Genomic DNA, 17456 nt, shown 5'->3' on the forward strand with positions numbered 1-17456 from the left:
TAAGTACTAAGTTAGGTAGTCCGGCTATGAACTTGGCAAGAGTTCTTATTATCTTAGTGAACTTATTATTTTAAAGTCACATCATCTCTGAGGTTTATAACGCTTAGCTCTGATACCATTTCTGTAACACCCCCAAATCCGGGGTCGGGGATCTAGGTTATCACGAGTTCCATTTCCCTTAACAACACTTAATCTAAATAATTACCAATTACTACGTACTTTGACCCCACAATACACACACACACACACACCACAAGTTATAGTCTCAGAGATGAATACCAAAATAATACAAGTCATTTTATTCCACAATTATAAGTCATTACACCTCAAAAGGGTTTCTGAATAAATTTATATATTCTTTTCCATTAGTACAATTTATAATATACATAAGTCTGGTACATCAACAGTTGACAACCTAGCCTATTTGTAGTTCCTACCTCAGCTACATCGGCATCAACGCCTACAGGAAACTGCGGAACATTTCTTATCTGCTTGCGAATTGGGAGCTTGGTCTTGTTCATCTTGTCTATCTGTTGTTGCGTGATGAAAGAAGAAAGCAAGGGTGAGCAACAAGCCCACCAAAATAATATGTATAATAATTAACAATATATGAGCATTCTCCTAGTACTCATGAAAGTCTTGGTCAAGAAGAAATGAACCAAGTTTGATATCTTAATGCGACGAAGTCACAAAATATTCAGTATATATATACATATATACTTTTCAAAATTCTTGAAATCCTCTGACATGTATAATATACACAGAGTTCCAGTTTATAACTGTATAAAAATATCACTGCAAGGTGATCTCATATATCTAACCTTGTCTCAACGTCTTTCTGAAAATCTTTGTCATGCCTAAGATAATCATTAAGTAGATATAAGTTGAAAAGATGAAGTTACAAGATACTCCAATATACTTATATCTTTTCCGAATACTACTCAAACTACCACCGTTCAAGCTATAATAAGTTCCAAAAGTTCATCACATAGATGAGACTACAAGATAAGACTTGAATATATTAAATCTTTAAAATATCATTCAAAAGCAATGAAGTTACGAGATACTTCATTAATTCCCGATATATATACACACACACATATATATATATATATATCTCATACTTTCCTTGAAAACCTCTGTTATGAAAAGTATAAACAGAGTTGTAATATCCAATTGATAGGGATAAATAAATCCTGATAATGGGCTGCTGGACCCAATAAGAAGGTGTTTGATATTCAGACCAGAAAGGTTAAGCCTGATGGACCAGATCAGGTCTGGTCGAATAAAAAAGGCCCAAAAGCCCTGATTATTAATTAATTTCGTAATTAATTAATAAGGGAAAAATCAGCTGTTGAGAAGAGTCTTGATAAGGATATAAATCCTTATAGATAAGCCTCAAGGGGACCTAAAAGGATAAGGAATCAGTTTCCTACTATCTAGGACTCCAAAGTCCATTCTAATTATGAGACTTGCCCACCAAGTCTCCTATACCAAGTCCAATTCAAGGACCACCAACATCTATATAAGGGGTCTCATCCCCACCAATCAGAACTACGTTTTTTGGCTTGATTCTCTAACTCACAGAGATACGTAGGCATCTTGTAAAGGCAGAATTAAGCTACGAAACACGAGAGCAGCCATTAAAGGCCTTGAGCTCCCGAATCTTAGTAATAAATACAGCAAGTAATAACCCTAGCTTTTTATCCATAACATTTGGCGCCGTTTGTGGGAAAAACGGAACAACAACCATGGCGAGAACACGGAGAACAACCAGCACTCTGGAGGAGGGAACACCATCAGGGACAACCCAGGTGATTTCATCAACCGTGGAGGTTCCTCCCCATTCAACTTATGCATCTACTCAGGGGGAAGCCCAGACAGGGGCAACTCATCCTCAGCCACAAAGGGACAACTCCCCCGACTATTCAAGGTACGAATCCTCAAGTTCAACAAATACATATACCTGTGAATTCTCGACCCGTCGGGTATGAATATTCAACTATTGTTACTACTAACCCCCCTTATGGGATGCCCCTTCACCCTGAGGTCGGAGGAAGCGGATATGCTGGGTGAAGCGAAGCACGAGGGCGGTCGCCCCCCTATATACGAGGTTTGGATCCTATCCCTGAGGATCGGGAATTTTCTGGTCCATACACTGAGAAAGACTCCGAATCTTCGGATGATGAAGTGGCCCCGAGAAGGAGGCGTCCTGGAGCCAATGGCCGATGGAAGGCAACGCCCCCAAAGCACCCCAGGGACGAATCCCCAAGAAGTGCAGGAAAAGATCAGGGCTCATGAGGCTGAAATCCAAAGGTTGAGGCGTGATTTGGAGGCTCACCAAGCCACCAGACCCCACATACCTCCTAGGGGGAGAAATCCTCCTCCTATCATAGACCTGGATGGTCCGGTAAGAAGAAGGGCTGCTGTCCCAAGAACTGATCCAAGCAATCTCCTTCCCCTTGGAGATCCTGATGATCCAACTCCACCCTTCACAGAAGAGATAATGAATGCCCATATCTCAAGGAAATTCAAGATGCCCACTATCAAAGCCTATGATGGCACGGGAGACCCCGCTAATCATGTTAGGACATTCTCTAATGCACTGCTGCTGCAACCCGTGAATGATGCTATAAAATGTCGGGCCTTCCCTCAAACCCTGTAGGGTATGGCTCAAAAATGGTACAGTCGCCTACCCCCAAATTCTATTGGATCATTCAGAGAATTAAGTCAGGCTTTTATTAAGCAATTCATCAGTGGAAGAGTCCATGAGAAAAGTTCAGCATCTCTTATGAGTCTTGTGCAGGGAGCTAAAGAATCCTTAAGAGATTACCTAAATCGTTTTACAAAGGAGGCTTTAAAAGTCCCAGACCTTGATGATAAGGTAGCCATGATAGCACTGCAACAAGGAACTAGGGATGAGTTTTTCAAGATGTCTTTGGCCAAACGACCCCCTGAGAGCATGTTGCAGCTCCAAGAGAGGGCAGGGAAGTATATCAAGGTTGAAGAAAGTATGAGGAAGACCGTAGTAAGTAATGAGCCCACTGGAGGCAAGAAACGAAAAACTGATTTGGAGTATATCGCTAAGGATAAATATCCTAGAACTGAACAAAACCCTGATTCAACCCCCAAGAAGGGAGGACCTGGGCAAAAGTTCACTGAATACGCTAAGCTGAATGCTCCCAGAAGTCAGATTTTGATGGAGATTGAGAAAGACAGAGATATTCGCTGGCCTAAGCCCTTGAAGGCTGATCCCGCCAAGCTAGATAAGGGCAAGTATTGCAGGTTTCACAAAGATGTTGGCCATGACACCGATGAGTGTAGGCAGTTGAAAGATGAAATTGAGTTTTTGATTCGAAAAGGAAGATTGAACAAGTATACTGGAGATGGAGGAGATAGAAATAATAATGGAAGGAAGAACTTTAAAGATCGTAGGAGGGACCAAGATGATCAGGGGCGGAATCCCCAACCTAGAGGACCAGTTATAAACACCATTTATGGAGGGCCGAGACCTCGAGGGCCTGTGATAAACACGATCTTTGGAGGTCCAACTGCTGCTGGATTGTCCAAAAATTCCAGAAAGGCATATACTAGAGAGGTTATGCATATTGTTGGAGAAGCCCCGAAGAGGGCCAGGACAGAAGTAACATTGGCTTTTGATGATTCCGACCTAGAGGGTGTGAAGTTTCCCCATGACGACCCTCTGGTCATAACGCCGATAATAGGAAATAGCCCGGTTAAGAGGGTCCTTGTGGATAATGGTGCTTCTGTGGATATCTTGCTCCACGACACCTTTCTAAGGATGGGGTATAACGACTCCCAGTTGACACCAACCGACATGCCGATATATGGATTTGCTGGAGTAGAATGTCCTGTGGAAGGGATAATTAAATTGCCAACCACCATAGGTACGGAGCCAAGGCAAGCAACGCAGATGCTGGATTTTGTGGTGGTAAAGGCTAGTTCAACTTATAATGCTATCATGGGGAGAACAGGGATACATGCCTTCAAGGCAGTCCCCTCTTCCTACCATTCAGTCATGAAGTTTCCCACCCGAAACGGGATTGGAGAAGAGAGAGGAGATCAAAAAATGGCTAGAAGCTGTTATGTGGCCTCTTTGAGGGCAGATGGAGTCGGGGGGCAGGTTCTTCCTATTGAAGATATGGATGTTCGAGAAAATGATGAGAATAGAGGAAGGCCAGCAGAAGAATTGGTTTCGGTTCCTTTAGATCCCAAGAATCCTGAGAGGATGACTTTCATTGGAGCCACATTAGAGGAGCCCCTTAGAGGGAAGTTAGTGAAATTTTTGCAAGAAAATAGTGATGTGTTTGCATGGTCAGCAGCTGATATGCCAGGCATAGACCCGGAGTTAATTACTCACAAGTTAAACGTGGATCCAAGCCGGAAGACAGTGAAACAAAAGAAAAGAAATTTTGCCCCGGAAAGACAAGAGGCTATAAAGCAGGAAGTGGAAAAGCTCTTAGAGGCTGGTTTCATTGAGGAGATTCAATTTTCGGAGTGGTTAGCAAACCCTGTAATGGTGAAGAAGGCTAATGGAAAGTGGAGGATGTGTATAGACTTCACCGATCTGAATGATGCATGCCCCAAAGACTGTTTTCCGCTACCTAGAATTGATACTTTGATTGATGCCACCGCTGGACATGAGATGCTGAGTTTCATGGATGGGTTTAGCGGATAAAACCAGATCAAAATGCATAAGGATGACATTCCAAAGGTATCATTTATCACTGACTTTGGTGTTTATTGTTATCTTGTTATGGCGTTTGGTCTCAAGAATGCAGGAGCCACCTATCAAAGGTTGGTGAATAAAATTTTTAAGGATCTTATTGGGAAGACTATGGAAGTCTATGTTGATGACATGCTAGTCAAGAGTCTAGTAAAGACTGATCATATAACCCATTTGAGGGAAGCTTTTGAGGTCCTGAGGTACCACAAGATGATGTTGAATCCCACGAAGTGTGCTTTCGGAGTAGGATCTGGAAAATTCTTGGGATTGATGGTCTCAAAGAGGGGAATTGAGGCTAACCCCGATAAAATAAAGGCAATCCTGGACATGGAACCCCCAAAAACTGTCAAGGATGTTCAGAAACTCACAGGAAGGGTTGTTGCGCTAGGACGATTCATCTCCAAGTCAGGAGACAAGTGCTTGTCATTCTTCAAGTCATTAAAGAACATTAAAGACTTTGTATGGAGTGAGGAAAATCAGAAGGCATTTGAAGAATTAAAGAAGTATATGGGCCAGGCCCCGTTGTTGGCCAAGCCAGTTCTGGGTGAAGTTTTATTCTTGTACTTGGCTGTTTCAGAAAGCGCCTTGAGCGCGGTGTTGGTTAAGGAGGAACTGAAAGTCCAGAAACCCGTATACTATGTCAGCAAAATTTTGCATGGTGCTGAGTTGAATTATTCAGCCATTGAGAAATTCGCTTTAGCCTTGGTAATGGCTTCAAGAAAGCTGCGTCCTTATTTTCAAGCTCACCAAATTGAAGTGCTAACAAATCAGCCACTGAGAAATATCATTCACAGTCCCAAGGCAAGTGGGAGACTGATTAAGTGGGCAATAGAGTTGGGAGAGTTCGATCTCAAGTATAAGCCACGTATGGCCATAAAAGCCCAGACACTAGCTGACTTCATGGTGGAATGTACCATACACAACCAAGAAGTCGGGGGGCAGGAAGATACCACACCTCAAGACAAGGGAGTCGACAATGGGGACAAGGAGAAAGAATATTGGGTTCTCTATTTTGATGGAGCATCAAAAACAAATTCCAGTGGAGCAGGGTTGGTTTTGCAAAGCCCTGATGGATTCTTAATTGAGTATGCCATGAAGCTAGACTTCCCAACCACAAACAATGAGGCAGAGTATGAAGCCCTGATTGCTGGCCTTGGTCTAGCTGGGACACTTAGAGTCAAAAACTTAAAGGTCCGTGGAGACTCGAAGTTGATCATATCCCAGGTAAAGGGAGAATTTGAAGCAAGGGATGATACGATGGCTAAGTATGTTCGCCTAGTAAGGGCTGTGATGACCCAATTTAATGAATGCCATGTTGAACACATTCCAAGGGAAGAAAATGCTAAAGCAGATGCGCTATCAAAGTTTGCTTCATCTGAGATTGAAGAAAGTTCAGGAAGTGTGTACTTCCGTGTTTTGAAGACACGAAGCATAGATGTTAAGCTTGTGGCTCCCGTAGGCTTGGGGACGTCATGGATTGATCCCATCAAGGCTCACATTCAGACCGGTTGGTTGCCAAGCGATGCAATTGAGGCACGGAAGTTAACTGTTCGAGCACTAAGGTACTCTTTGATAGATGGGATTCTATATAAAAGATCTTTCGTGGTTCCTTACTTGAGGTGTCTCAGGCCCGATGAGGCACGCTTAGCTCTTGAGGAAGTGCATGGAGGTATTTGTGGGCAACACTTGGGGGGCAGGGCCTTGGCTCATAAGATAACTCGTTTAGGCTTCTATTGGCCAGAAATGATGGCTGATGCCAAAGAATATGTAAAGAAGTGTGATCGTTGTCAGAAGCATGCACCAGTCGCCAGACAACCCCCCGAGATGCTGACCTCTATCAACTCACCTATTCCCTTTGCTATGTGGGGGATGGATATTCTAGGGCCTTTTCCTATGGCCACAGCACAAAGGAAGTTTCTGATTGTAGCCATTAATTATTTCACCAAGTGGATCGAAGCCAAACCTTTGGCCAAAATCACAACTAAGCAGGTTGCACAATTCCTGTGGGAAAACATTATGTGCCGATATGGAATTCCCCGTATCCTCGTCACTGACAATGGAACACAATTCAATAACGAGGAATTCAAGAAGTATTGCGAAGAAAATGAAATTGAGTTACGGTTCACCTCTGTGGCTCACCCGCAAGCCAATGGGCAAGCGGAGGTAGCAAATCGGATAATCCTGGATGGACTAAAGAAGAGGATCGGAAAGTCAAGAAATAATTGGGTGGATGAGATACTTCCCATATTGTGGGCCTATAGGACTACCTGTAGAATCACGAAAAATGCAACTCCTTTCATGTTGGCATATGGGGCGGAAGCAGTAGTTCCCGTGGAGATATCACATTCTTCTCCAAGGATTCAGGCTTTTGATGAAAAAGAAAATGAAGAAGGGCAGAAGTTAGCCCTGGATTTAATCGATGAAGTGTGAGATAAAGCACACGCAAAGATAGTAGAATATCAGAAAAAGGCTTCATTCTACTACAACCTAAGGGTTAAAGAGAGGTTTTTCAAACAAGGTGACCTAGTCTTGAGAAAAATAGAGGCTTCTGGTGTCGGACAGAAAGGAAAGCTTGCCCCAAATTGGGAAGGGCCGTATAGAGTCAAGAGCGTTCAGGGTAGAGGAACCTACAAGCTGGAGACTATGGATGGTTTTGAAGTCCCGAGAACCTGGCACGCACAAAACCTGAAGGTTTACTACGTGTGAGATGGTCGGAGTACGATTCTCACTCGTCAGGATGGCGAGTAGGTTGAAAAGCACCTTGAAGCTTTGCTTGCTTAGGATTTATATGTTTTAGTTTTATTACGAAATTTATTAAGACTTGTGTAAGGGACGAATCCCAGACAATTTTATGAAATTCATAAGTTCTTCAAAGTATGTTTGTGGCCTAACAAATAAAAATCAAATGCATGGATGCAAGCATAAAAGGTGATAAATGAAATAGATCTGATAGATGTTACAAAAGTTTGATAAATAAAGTCTCGAAAATAAAAAAAGCCACGCAGGGCTGAAAAAGCTCTAAGGAGCTGAAATACCCTCGGCGTCCATATCATCGTCCTCTCCACTCTCGCTGGATGTCTCTGTCGTCTCGGAGGAGGAGGAAGAGCTGTCGTCCTCAGCAGGTCTGGAAGAAGACTCGGGAGGAGGAAGGAGTGGATCCTGAGGAACATGGTCTGAGACAACTACTCGGGTACGAAACCTCTGTAGCAAAGCCTCGTCATCAGGGCAGATATAGTCCGCCGGGTTAATATCAGGACAAGCCTCGTTCACGGTCCCAAGGGCCGTGTCCTAACCAGTCCTAAAAAACTCGGGAAAGACTGAATCATCCCTAATCCTCATAGATTGGGCAAACTCCTCCGAGTCCAGATAGTTTTCTATAGCTTTATCCTTCTCCGCCCGAAGTACCACCAGCTCGGCGTTAGACTCTCCGAGTTCTTCCTCCTTGCGCTTGAGCTTCTTCTCCAGGGTAGCATACTTCTTCTGTTGCCTCCTGAGGGCATTATCGGCCTTATCAGAAGCCCGCTTCCATGATTCGGCTTGCCTCACGCTGCCTTGAAAATAGGCGTTTGACTGAAACAAAGCAACCAACGAAGTATAAGGCAAGAAAATGCTACAAGAATGAAAGATAAATTTAAAAGAGAGAAGGCATACCGAAGCCAGAGATTGGGCTCCCATGAGCTTAATCCTCTCAAGGTCAGGGGTGGCCACCACATCAGTAAAGTCCTTTGGAGTCACGCTATGGTAGGACCAATCCCAAGCATGTTTCGTGGAACCAACCACGGTGTCCCCTCGGCGGAATCCCCAGAGAGGCTGGAAGGCTCCTGTGGCAGCAGCAGTAGGGGCAGCAGCAGTAATAGGAGCACTATGGCCCCCAGCTCCTTCAGTTGAAGCCTCCCCTATAGGCTCTTTCTGCTTCTTCAAAAAGATAGGCTCCGTGGCCTTTCCCCGGGTGTCTAGGCCTGCGAGCCGAGCTTTCTTCATCCTAGCTGTTTCCTCAACCAAAGGAACATTGTCCTCGTTAATCTCCTTAGCAGCTGAAACAAAGCAAAGGACAAAATAAGTGAAGTTAATAATGCATGAAATGAAGTAAAATTGAGAAGGGAAGAAAAATACCCTGTTGAGAAACAGAGGATAGTCCCACATGAATCAGGGAAAACTCCTCTAAGAGAGTCCAGCTGGTGGTCGTGCCATCATCCTGAGTAAGCCCATTATAAATAATAGTTTCTTCGGGAGTTAAGTGAATGGATTTGAGGCTACCATCACTGACCTTCCCAAAGGAAGATCGAAAAAGTGTGCCCCAGTCACCATTCTCCCAACGTAACCCGACGAAACTATTCCTCCAATTTTGATTATTATCAGGAATAGAGGCACTGTTAAAGATATGTTTGCTTTTGGGCCTTTGCTTGACATAGACCCAGCCGCAGATACTGGAAGAACTATTGTAACACTGAAAGACTTTCCTAAAAACAGCTACAGAGAGAGGAAAGCCCTCCCTAAGACAGCAGACCATAAAACATAGAATGTTCCTCCAGGCGTTTGGAGGAAGCTGACACGGGTTGATTTGTAAATCAGCCAAAAGATGAGGAATAAAGGGGTGAAAAGGAAACCTAAGCCCAGCATTAAGGGCATCTGTGTAAATGAAAAGAGTATCGGGTCTCCAGTGGCAAGTACGATCACCACCAGAGACTGGAACTAATCTAAGAGGAGGAAGGACGTTATAACGAGCATTTAGTTTATTGAAATCTATGTTGTGCCAAGTATTACAATGATTAAAAGAGTCGAGATGTGCAGTGGAGGGATATTCATCCCCCCTAGTGTTAATCATATCAATTAAAGACATATATGAAGAGCGGATCTCGATATCCTTACCTCGTTTTGAAGCCGAGGCTATCTTTGCTGCCCTCTCGGAATTCTTGTCAGCCATTAGTAAGCTAGAAAAAGCCTGAAGGAGAGGTTGGAAAACTAAAGGAGGGGATTTGAGAGAGGAAAGGTTAGAAAGTTGGAGGAAGGATGAGGAGAAGTTGTAGAATGAGTAGAGAGGTGAAATGAGAGGTGTGGAGAAATCAAACTCTCACCCCACCTTTATATAGCCAAGGAAGGGGGATAATGGGCCTTAAAAAAGCCCATTTGGGCCCAAAACTTAGAAGGTTCTGGAATTATCCAGGAAGTTCCTGGAAAATTCAAGAGAATTCTAGCAAAAATCAGAAGAAAACTTGAGTTTTTGAAGAATCTGGAAGAATCCAGAAAAACCCTAGAAGGATTTGGAATTTGGGCTTAGAAAATAAAAGCCCATCTCAGAAAAGGGCCTAATTTTAGAAAAAATCAAGCCCGGATAAGGGCCCAAGTGTTTAAAAAGCCCTGTTTGAGGCCCAAATGATGTTTAAGAAAAAAGAGTGGAAAGGGAGCCCAGTTAAAACAATGGGCCAATTGCAAAAACCTAGTTGGATAAAGAAAAATGGGCCCAAGCTTTTTCTATTGAAGCCCAGAAAAAAGGGTAGGCCAAATAAGAAAATAGGCCCAGTTAAAATGGGCCCAAGTCTTAGCCCAGAATTAAGAGCTTAAATCCAAGTATATACAAAAAAAAATATATGTATATATTCTTGACCCTTTCGAATAGAAAACACAGAGAAATCCTGGTCGAATGGTCTGAGGTCGAATTTCCCTCGACCAGGGCTGATAAAAGAAGCTAATTCGGTCAAGAAATTAATTCTGACCAAAAATCTTGGTCGAAAATGATTGTTTTTTTTTGACCGAAATGCCAGAATAATGTTCGACCTTGTTCCTTGATCCTTTCGACCAGGGAACAAGATAAAATCTTGGTCGAAATGATCCAGCTCGAAATAGCTTCGACCAAGGCAAGAGATGATGGTTAATTCGGTCAAAAAATGGAGATCCTGACCGAAAATCTTAACCGAAGTTGAAAAAAATTCCTGGTCGAAAATTCCTGGTCGAAAATTCCTGGTCGAAATATTTAAAAAAAAAAAAAAAAAAAGGGGGAGAAATCCTGGCCGAAATTCGACCAGGATTCTTGCTCGAATGGAATCTCCTCGAAAATCCATCGACCAAGGCACAGCAGGGGCTAATTCGACCAGGAACCTGGTCAAATGGATTCCTGGTCGAAAATTGTATTAAAAAAAAAAAAAAAGAGAGAGAAAAAAGGAAGAAAAAGGGAAGAAAAAATCCTGGAAAATTACAAAAAAATAAGGAAATTCCTTAAATAGTTTCTGAAAAATGTTAATATTTTCAGAAATAAGGAATAAATCCAGGATAAATCCCAGAAATTAAGGGAAAAATCCAGAAATTAAGGATAAATCCCAGAAATTAAGGATAAATCCCAGAAATTAAGGGAAAAATCCAGAAATTAAGGGAAAAATCCAGAAATTAAGGATAAATCCCAGAAATTAAGGATAAATCCCAGAAATTAAGGATAAATCCCAGAAATTAAGGGAAAAATCCAGAAATTAAGGATAAATCCCAGAAATTAAGGATAAATCCCAGAAATTAAGGGAAAAATCCAGAAATTAAGGGAAAAATCCAGAAATTAAGGATAAATCCCAGAAATTAAGGGAAAAATCCAGAAATTAAGGGAAAAATCCAGAAATTAAGGATAAATCCCAGGAAAATAAGGAAAAATCCCAGAAAAATTAGGGAAAATTCCAGAAATTAGGGAAAAATCCCGGAAATAAGGGAAAAATTCCTGGAAATCAAAATAATTCCTAAAAGGAAAAATTCGTTGTAAACGTGTAGGTCGCTCCACACTTTACGCAAGAACGAAACCCTGTAAGGGAATGAATAGACTTAACTTCTGCGAAACATAATCAATGTTTCCCAAAAGTTGGGGGGCAAATGATAGGGATAAATAAATCCTGATAATGGGCTGCTGGACCCAATAAGAAGGTGTTTGATATTCAGACCAGAAAGGTTAAGCCTGATGGACCAGATCAGGTCTGGTCGAATAAAAAAGGCCCAAAAGCCCTGATTATTAATTAATTTCGTAATTAATTAATAAGGGAAAAATCAGCTGTTGAGAAGAGTCTTGATAAGGATATAAATCCTTATAGATAAGCCTCAAGGGGACCTAAAAGGATAAGGAATCAGTTTCCTACTATCTAGGACTCCAAAGTCCATTCTAATTATGAGACTTGCCCACCAAGTCTCCTATACCAAGTCCAATTCAAGGACCACCAACATCTATATAAGGGGTCTCATCCCCACCAATCAGAACTACGTTTTTTGGCTTGATTCTCTAACTCACAGAGATACGTAGGCATCTTATAAAGGCAGAATTAAGCTACGAAACACGAGAGCAGCCATTAAAGGCCTTGAGCTCCCGAATCTTAGTAATAAATACAGCAAGTAATAACCCTAGCTTTTTATCCATAACATTTGGCGCCGTTTGTGGGAAAAACGGAACAACAACCATGGCGAGAACACGGAGAACAACCAGCACTCTGGAGGAGGGAACACCATCAGGGACAACCCAGGTGATTTCATCAACCGTGGAGGTTCCTCCCCATTCAACTTATGCATCTACTCAGGGGGAAGCCCAGACAGGGGCAACTCATCCTCAGCCACAAGGGACAACTCCCCCGACTATTCAAGGTACGAATCCTCAAGTTCAACAAATACATATACCTGTGAATTCTCGACCCGTCGGGTATGAATATTCAACTATTGTTACTACTAACCCCCCTTATGGGATGCCCCTTCACCCTGAGGTCGGAGGAAGCGGATATGCTGGGTGAAGCGAAGCACGAGGGCGGTCGCCCCCCTATATACGAGGTTTGGATCCTATCCCTGAGGATCGGGAATTTTCTGGTCCATACACTGAGAAAGACTCCGAATCTTTGGATGATGAAGTGGCCCCGAGAAGGAGGTGTCCTGGAAAAGAGCCAATGGCCGATGGAAGGCAACGCCCCCAAAGCACCCCAGGGGCGAATCCCCAAGAAGTGCAGGAAAAGATCAGGGCTCATGAGGCTGAAATCCAAAGGTTGAGGCGTGATTTGGAGGCTCACCAAGCCACCAGACCCCACATACCTCCTAGGGGGAGAAATCCTCCTCCTATCATAGACCTGGATGGTCCGGTAAGAAGAAGGGCTGCTGTCCCAAGAACTGATCCAAGCAATCTCCTTCCCCTTGGAGATCCTGATGATCCAACTCCACCCTTCACAGAAGAGATAATGAATGCCCATATCTCAAGGAAATTCAAGATGCCCACTATCAAAGCCTATGATGGCACGGGAGACCCCGCTAATCATGTTAGGACATTCTCTAATGCACTGCTGCTGCAACCCGTGAATGATGCTATAAAATGTCGGGCCTTCCCTCAAACCCTGTCGGGTATGGCTCAAAGATGGTACAGTCGCCTACCCCCAAATTCTATTGGATCATTCAGAGAATTAAGTCAGGCTTTTATTAAGCAATTCATCAGTGGAAGAGTCCATGAGAAAAGTTCAGCATCTCTTATGAGTCTTGTGCAGGGAGCTAAAGAATCCTTAAGAGATTACCTAAATCGTTTTACAAAGGAGGCTTTAAAAGTCCCAGACCTTGATGATAAGGTAGCCATGATAGCACTGCAACAAGGAACTAGGGATGAGTTTTTCAAGATGTCTTTGGCCAAACGACCCCCTGAGAGCATGTTGCAGCTCCAAGAGAGGGCAGGGAAGTATATCAAGGTTGAAGAAAGTATGAGGAAGACCGTAGTAAGTAATGAGCCCACTGGAGGCAAGAAACGAAAAACTGATTTGGAGTATATCGCTAAGGATAAATATCCTAGAACTGAACAAAACCCTGATTCAACCCCCAAGAAGGGAGGACCTGGGCAAAAGTTCACTGAATACGCTAAGCTGAATGCTCCCAGAAGTCAGATTTTGATGGAGATTGAGAAAGACAGAGATATTCGCTGGCCTAAGCCCTTGAAGGCTGATCCCGCCAAGCTAGATAAGGGCAAGTATTGCAGGTTTCACAAAGATGTTGGCCATGACACCGATGAGTGTAGGCAGTTGAAAGATGAAATTGAGTTTTTGATTCGAAAAGGAAGATTGAACAAGTATACTGGAGATGGAGGAGATAGAAATAATAATGGAAGGAAGAACTTTGAAGATCGTAGGAGGGACCAAGATGATCAGGGGCGGAATCCCCAACCTAGAGGACCAGTTATAAACACCATTTATGGAGGGCCGAGACCTCGAGGGCCTGTGATAAACACGATCTTTGGAGGTCCAACTGCTGCTGGATTGTCCAAAAATTCCAGAAAGGCATATACTAGAGAGGTTATGCATATTGTTGGAGAAGCCCCGAAGAGGGCCAGGACAGAAGTAACATTGGCTTTTGATGATTCCGACCTAGAGGGTGTGAAGTTTCCCCATGACGACCCGCTGGTCATAACGCCGATAATAGGAAATAGCCCGGTTAAGAGGGTCCTTGTGGATAATGGTGCTTCTGTGGATATCTTGCTCCACGACACCTTTCTAAGGATGGGGTATAACGACTCCCAGTTGACACCAACCGACATGCCGATATATGGATTTGCTGGAGTAGAATGTCCTGTGGAAGGGATAATTAAATTGCCAACCACCATAGGTACGGAGCCAAGGCAAGCAACGCAGATGCTGGATTTTGTGGTGGTAAAGGCTAGTTCAACTTATAATGCTATCATGGGGAGAACAGGGATACATGCCTTCAAGGCAGTCCCCTCTTCCTACCATTCAGTCATGAAGTTTCCCACCCGAAACGGGATTGGAGAAGAGAGAGGAGATCAAAAAATGGCTAGAAGCTGTTATGTGGCCTCTTTGAGGGCAGATGGAGTCGGGGGGCAGGTTCTTCCTATTGAAGATATGGATGTTCGAGAAAATGATGAGAATAGAGGAAGGCCAGCAGAAGAATTGGTTTCGGTTCCTTTAGATCCCAAGAATCCTGAGAGGATGACTTTCATTGGAGCCACATTAGAGGAGCCCCTTAGAGGGAAGTTAGTGAAATTTTTGCAAGAAAATAGTGATGTGTTTGCATGGTCAGCAGCTGATATGCCAGGCATAGACCCGGAGTTAATTACTCACAAGTTAAACGTGGATCCAAGCCGGAAGACAGTGAAACAAAAGAAAAGAAATTTTGCCCCGGAAAGACAAGAGGCTATAAAGCAGGAAGTGGAAAAGCTCTTAGAGGCTGGTTTCATTGAGGAGATTCAATTTTCGGAGTGGTTAGCAAACCCTGTAATGGTGAAGAAGGCTAATGGAAAGTGGAGGATGTGTATAGACTTCACCGATCTGAATGATGCATGCCCCAAAGACTGTTTTCCGCTACCTAGAATTGATACTTTGATTGATGCCACCGCTGGACATGAGATGCTGAGTTTCATGGATGGGTTTAGCGGATAAAACCAGATCAAAATGCATAAGGATGACATTCCAAAGGTATCATTTATCACTGACTTTGGTGTTTATTGTTATCTTGTTATGGCGTTTGGTCTCAAGAATGCAGGAGCCACCTATCAAAGGTTGGTGAATAAAATTTTTAAGGATCTTATTGGGAAGACTATGGAAGTCTATGTTGATGACATGCTAGTCAAGAGTCTAGTAAAGACTGATCATATAACCCATTTGAGGGAAGCTTTTGAGGTCCTGAGGTACCACAAGATGATGTTGAATCCCACGAAGTGTGCTTTCGGAGTAGGATCTGGAAAATTCTTGGGATTGATGGTCTCAAAGAGGGGAATTGAGGCTAACCCCGATAAAATAAAGGCAATCCTGGACATGGAACCCCCAAAAACTGTCAAGGATGTTCAGAAACTCACAAGAAGGGTTGTTGCGCTAGGACGATTCATCTCCAAGTCAGGAGACAAGTGCTTGTCATTCTTCAAGTCATTAAAGAACATTAAAGACTTTGTATGGAGTGAGGAAAATCAGAAGGCATTTGAAGAATTAAAGAAGTATATGGGCCAGGCCCCGTTGTTGGCCAAGCCAGTTCTGGGTGAAGTTTTATTCTTGTACTTGGCTGTTTCAGAAAGCGCCTTGAGCGCGGTGTTGGTTAAGGAGGAACTGAAAGTCCAGAAACCCGTATACTATGTCAGCAAAATTTTGCATGGTGCTGAGTTGAATTATTCAGCCATTGAGAAATTCGCTTTAGCCTTGGTAATGGCTTCAAGAAAGCTGCGTCCTTATTTTCAAGCTCACCAAATTGAAGTGCTAACAAATCAGCCACTGAGAAATATCATTCACAGTCCCAAGGCAAGTGGGAGACTGATTAAGTGGGCAATAGAGTTGGGAGAGTTCGATCTCAAGTATAAGCCACGTATGGCCATAAAAGCCCAGACACTAGCTGACTTCATGGTGGAATGTACCATACCCAACCAAGAAGTCGGGGGGCAGGAAGATACCACACCTCAAGACAAGGGAGTCGACAATGGGGACAAGGAGAAAGAATATTGGGTTCTCTATTTTGATGGAGCATCAAAAACAAATTCCAGTGGAGCAGGGTTGGTTTTGCAAAGCCCTGATGGATTCTTAATTGAGTATGCCATGAAGCTAGACTTCCCAACCACAAACAATGAGGCAGAGTATGAAGCCCTGATTGCTGGCCTTGGTCTAGCTGGGACACTTAGAGTCAAAAACTTAAAGGTCCGTGGAGACTCGAAGTTGATCATATCCCAGGTAAAGGGAGAATTTGAAGCAAGGGATGATACGATGGCTAAGTATGTTCGCCTAGTAAGGGCTGTGATGACCCAATTTAATGAATGCCATGTTGAACACATTCCAAGGGAAGAAAATGCTAAAGCAGATGCGCTATCAAAGTTTGCTTCATCTGAGATTGAAGAAAGTTCAGGAAGTGTGTACTTCCGTGTTTTGAAGACACGAAGCATAGATGTTAAGCTTGTGGCTCCCGTAGGCTTGGGGACGTCATGGATTGATCCCATCAAGGCTCACATTCAGACCGGTTGGTTGCCAAGCGATGCAATTGAGGCACGGAAGTTAACTGTTCGAGCACTAAGGTACTCTTTGATAGATGGGATTCTATATAAAAGATCTTTCGTGGTTCCTTACTTGAGGTGTCTCAGGCCCGATGAGGCACGCTTAGCTCTTGAGGAAGTGCATGGAGGTATTTGTGGGCAACACTTGGGGGGCAGGGCCTTGGCTCATAAGATAACTCGTTTAGGCTTCTATTGGCCAGAAATGATGGCTGATGCCAAAGAATATGTAAAGAAGTGTGATCGTTGTCAGAAGCATGCACCAGTCGCCAGACAACCCCCCGAGATGCTGACCTCTATCAACTCACCTATTCCCTTTGCTATGTGGGGGATGGATATTCTAGGGCCTTTTCCTATGGCCACAGCACAAAGGAAGTTTCTGATTGTAGCCATTAATTATTTCACCAAGTGGATCGAAGCCAAACCTTTGGCCAAAATCACAACTAAGCAGGTTGCACAATTCCTGTGGGAAAACATTATGTGCCGATATGGAATTCCCCGTATCCTCGTCACTGACAATGGAACACAATTCAATAACGAGGAATTCAAGAAGTATTGTGAAGAAAATGAAATTGAGTTACGGTTCACCTCTGTGGCTCACCCGCAAGCCAATGGGCAAGCGGAGGTAGCAAATCGGATAATCCTGGATGGACTAAAGAAGAGGATCGGAAAGTCAAGAAATAATTGGGTGGATGAGATACTTCCCATATTGTGGGCCTATAGGACTACCTGTAGAATCACGAAAAATGC

The sequence above is a fragment of the Apium graveolens genome, unplaced genomic scaffold (genome assembly GCF_009905375.1).
Source record: "Apium graveolens cultivar Ventura unplaced genomic scaffold, ASM990537v1 ctg90, whole genome shotgun sequence".
Classification (NCBI taxonomy): Eukaryota; Viridiplantae; Streptophyta; class Magnoliopsida; order Apiales; family Apiaceae; genus Apium; species Apium graveolens.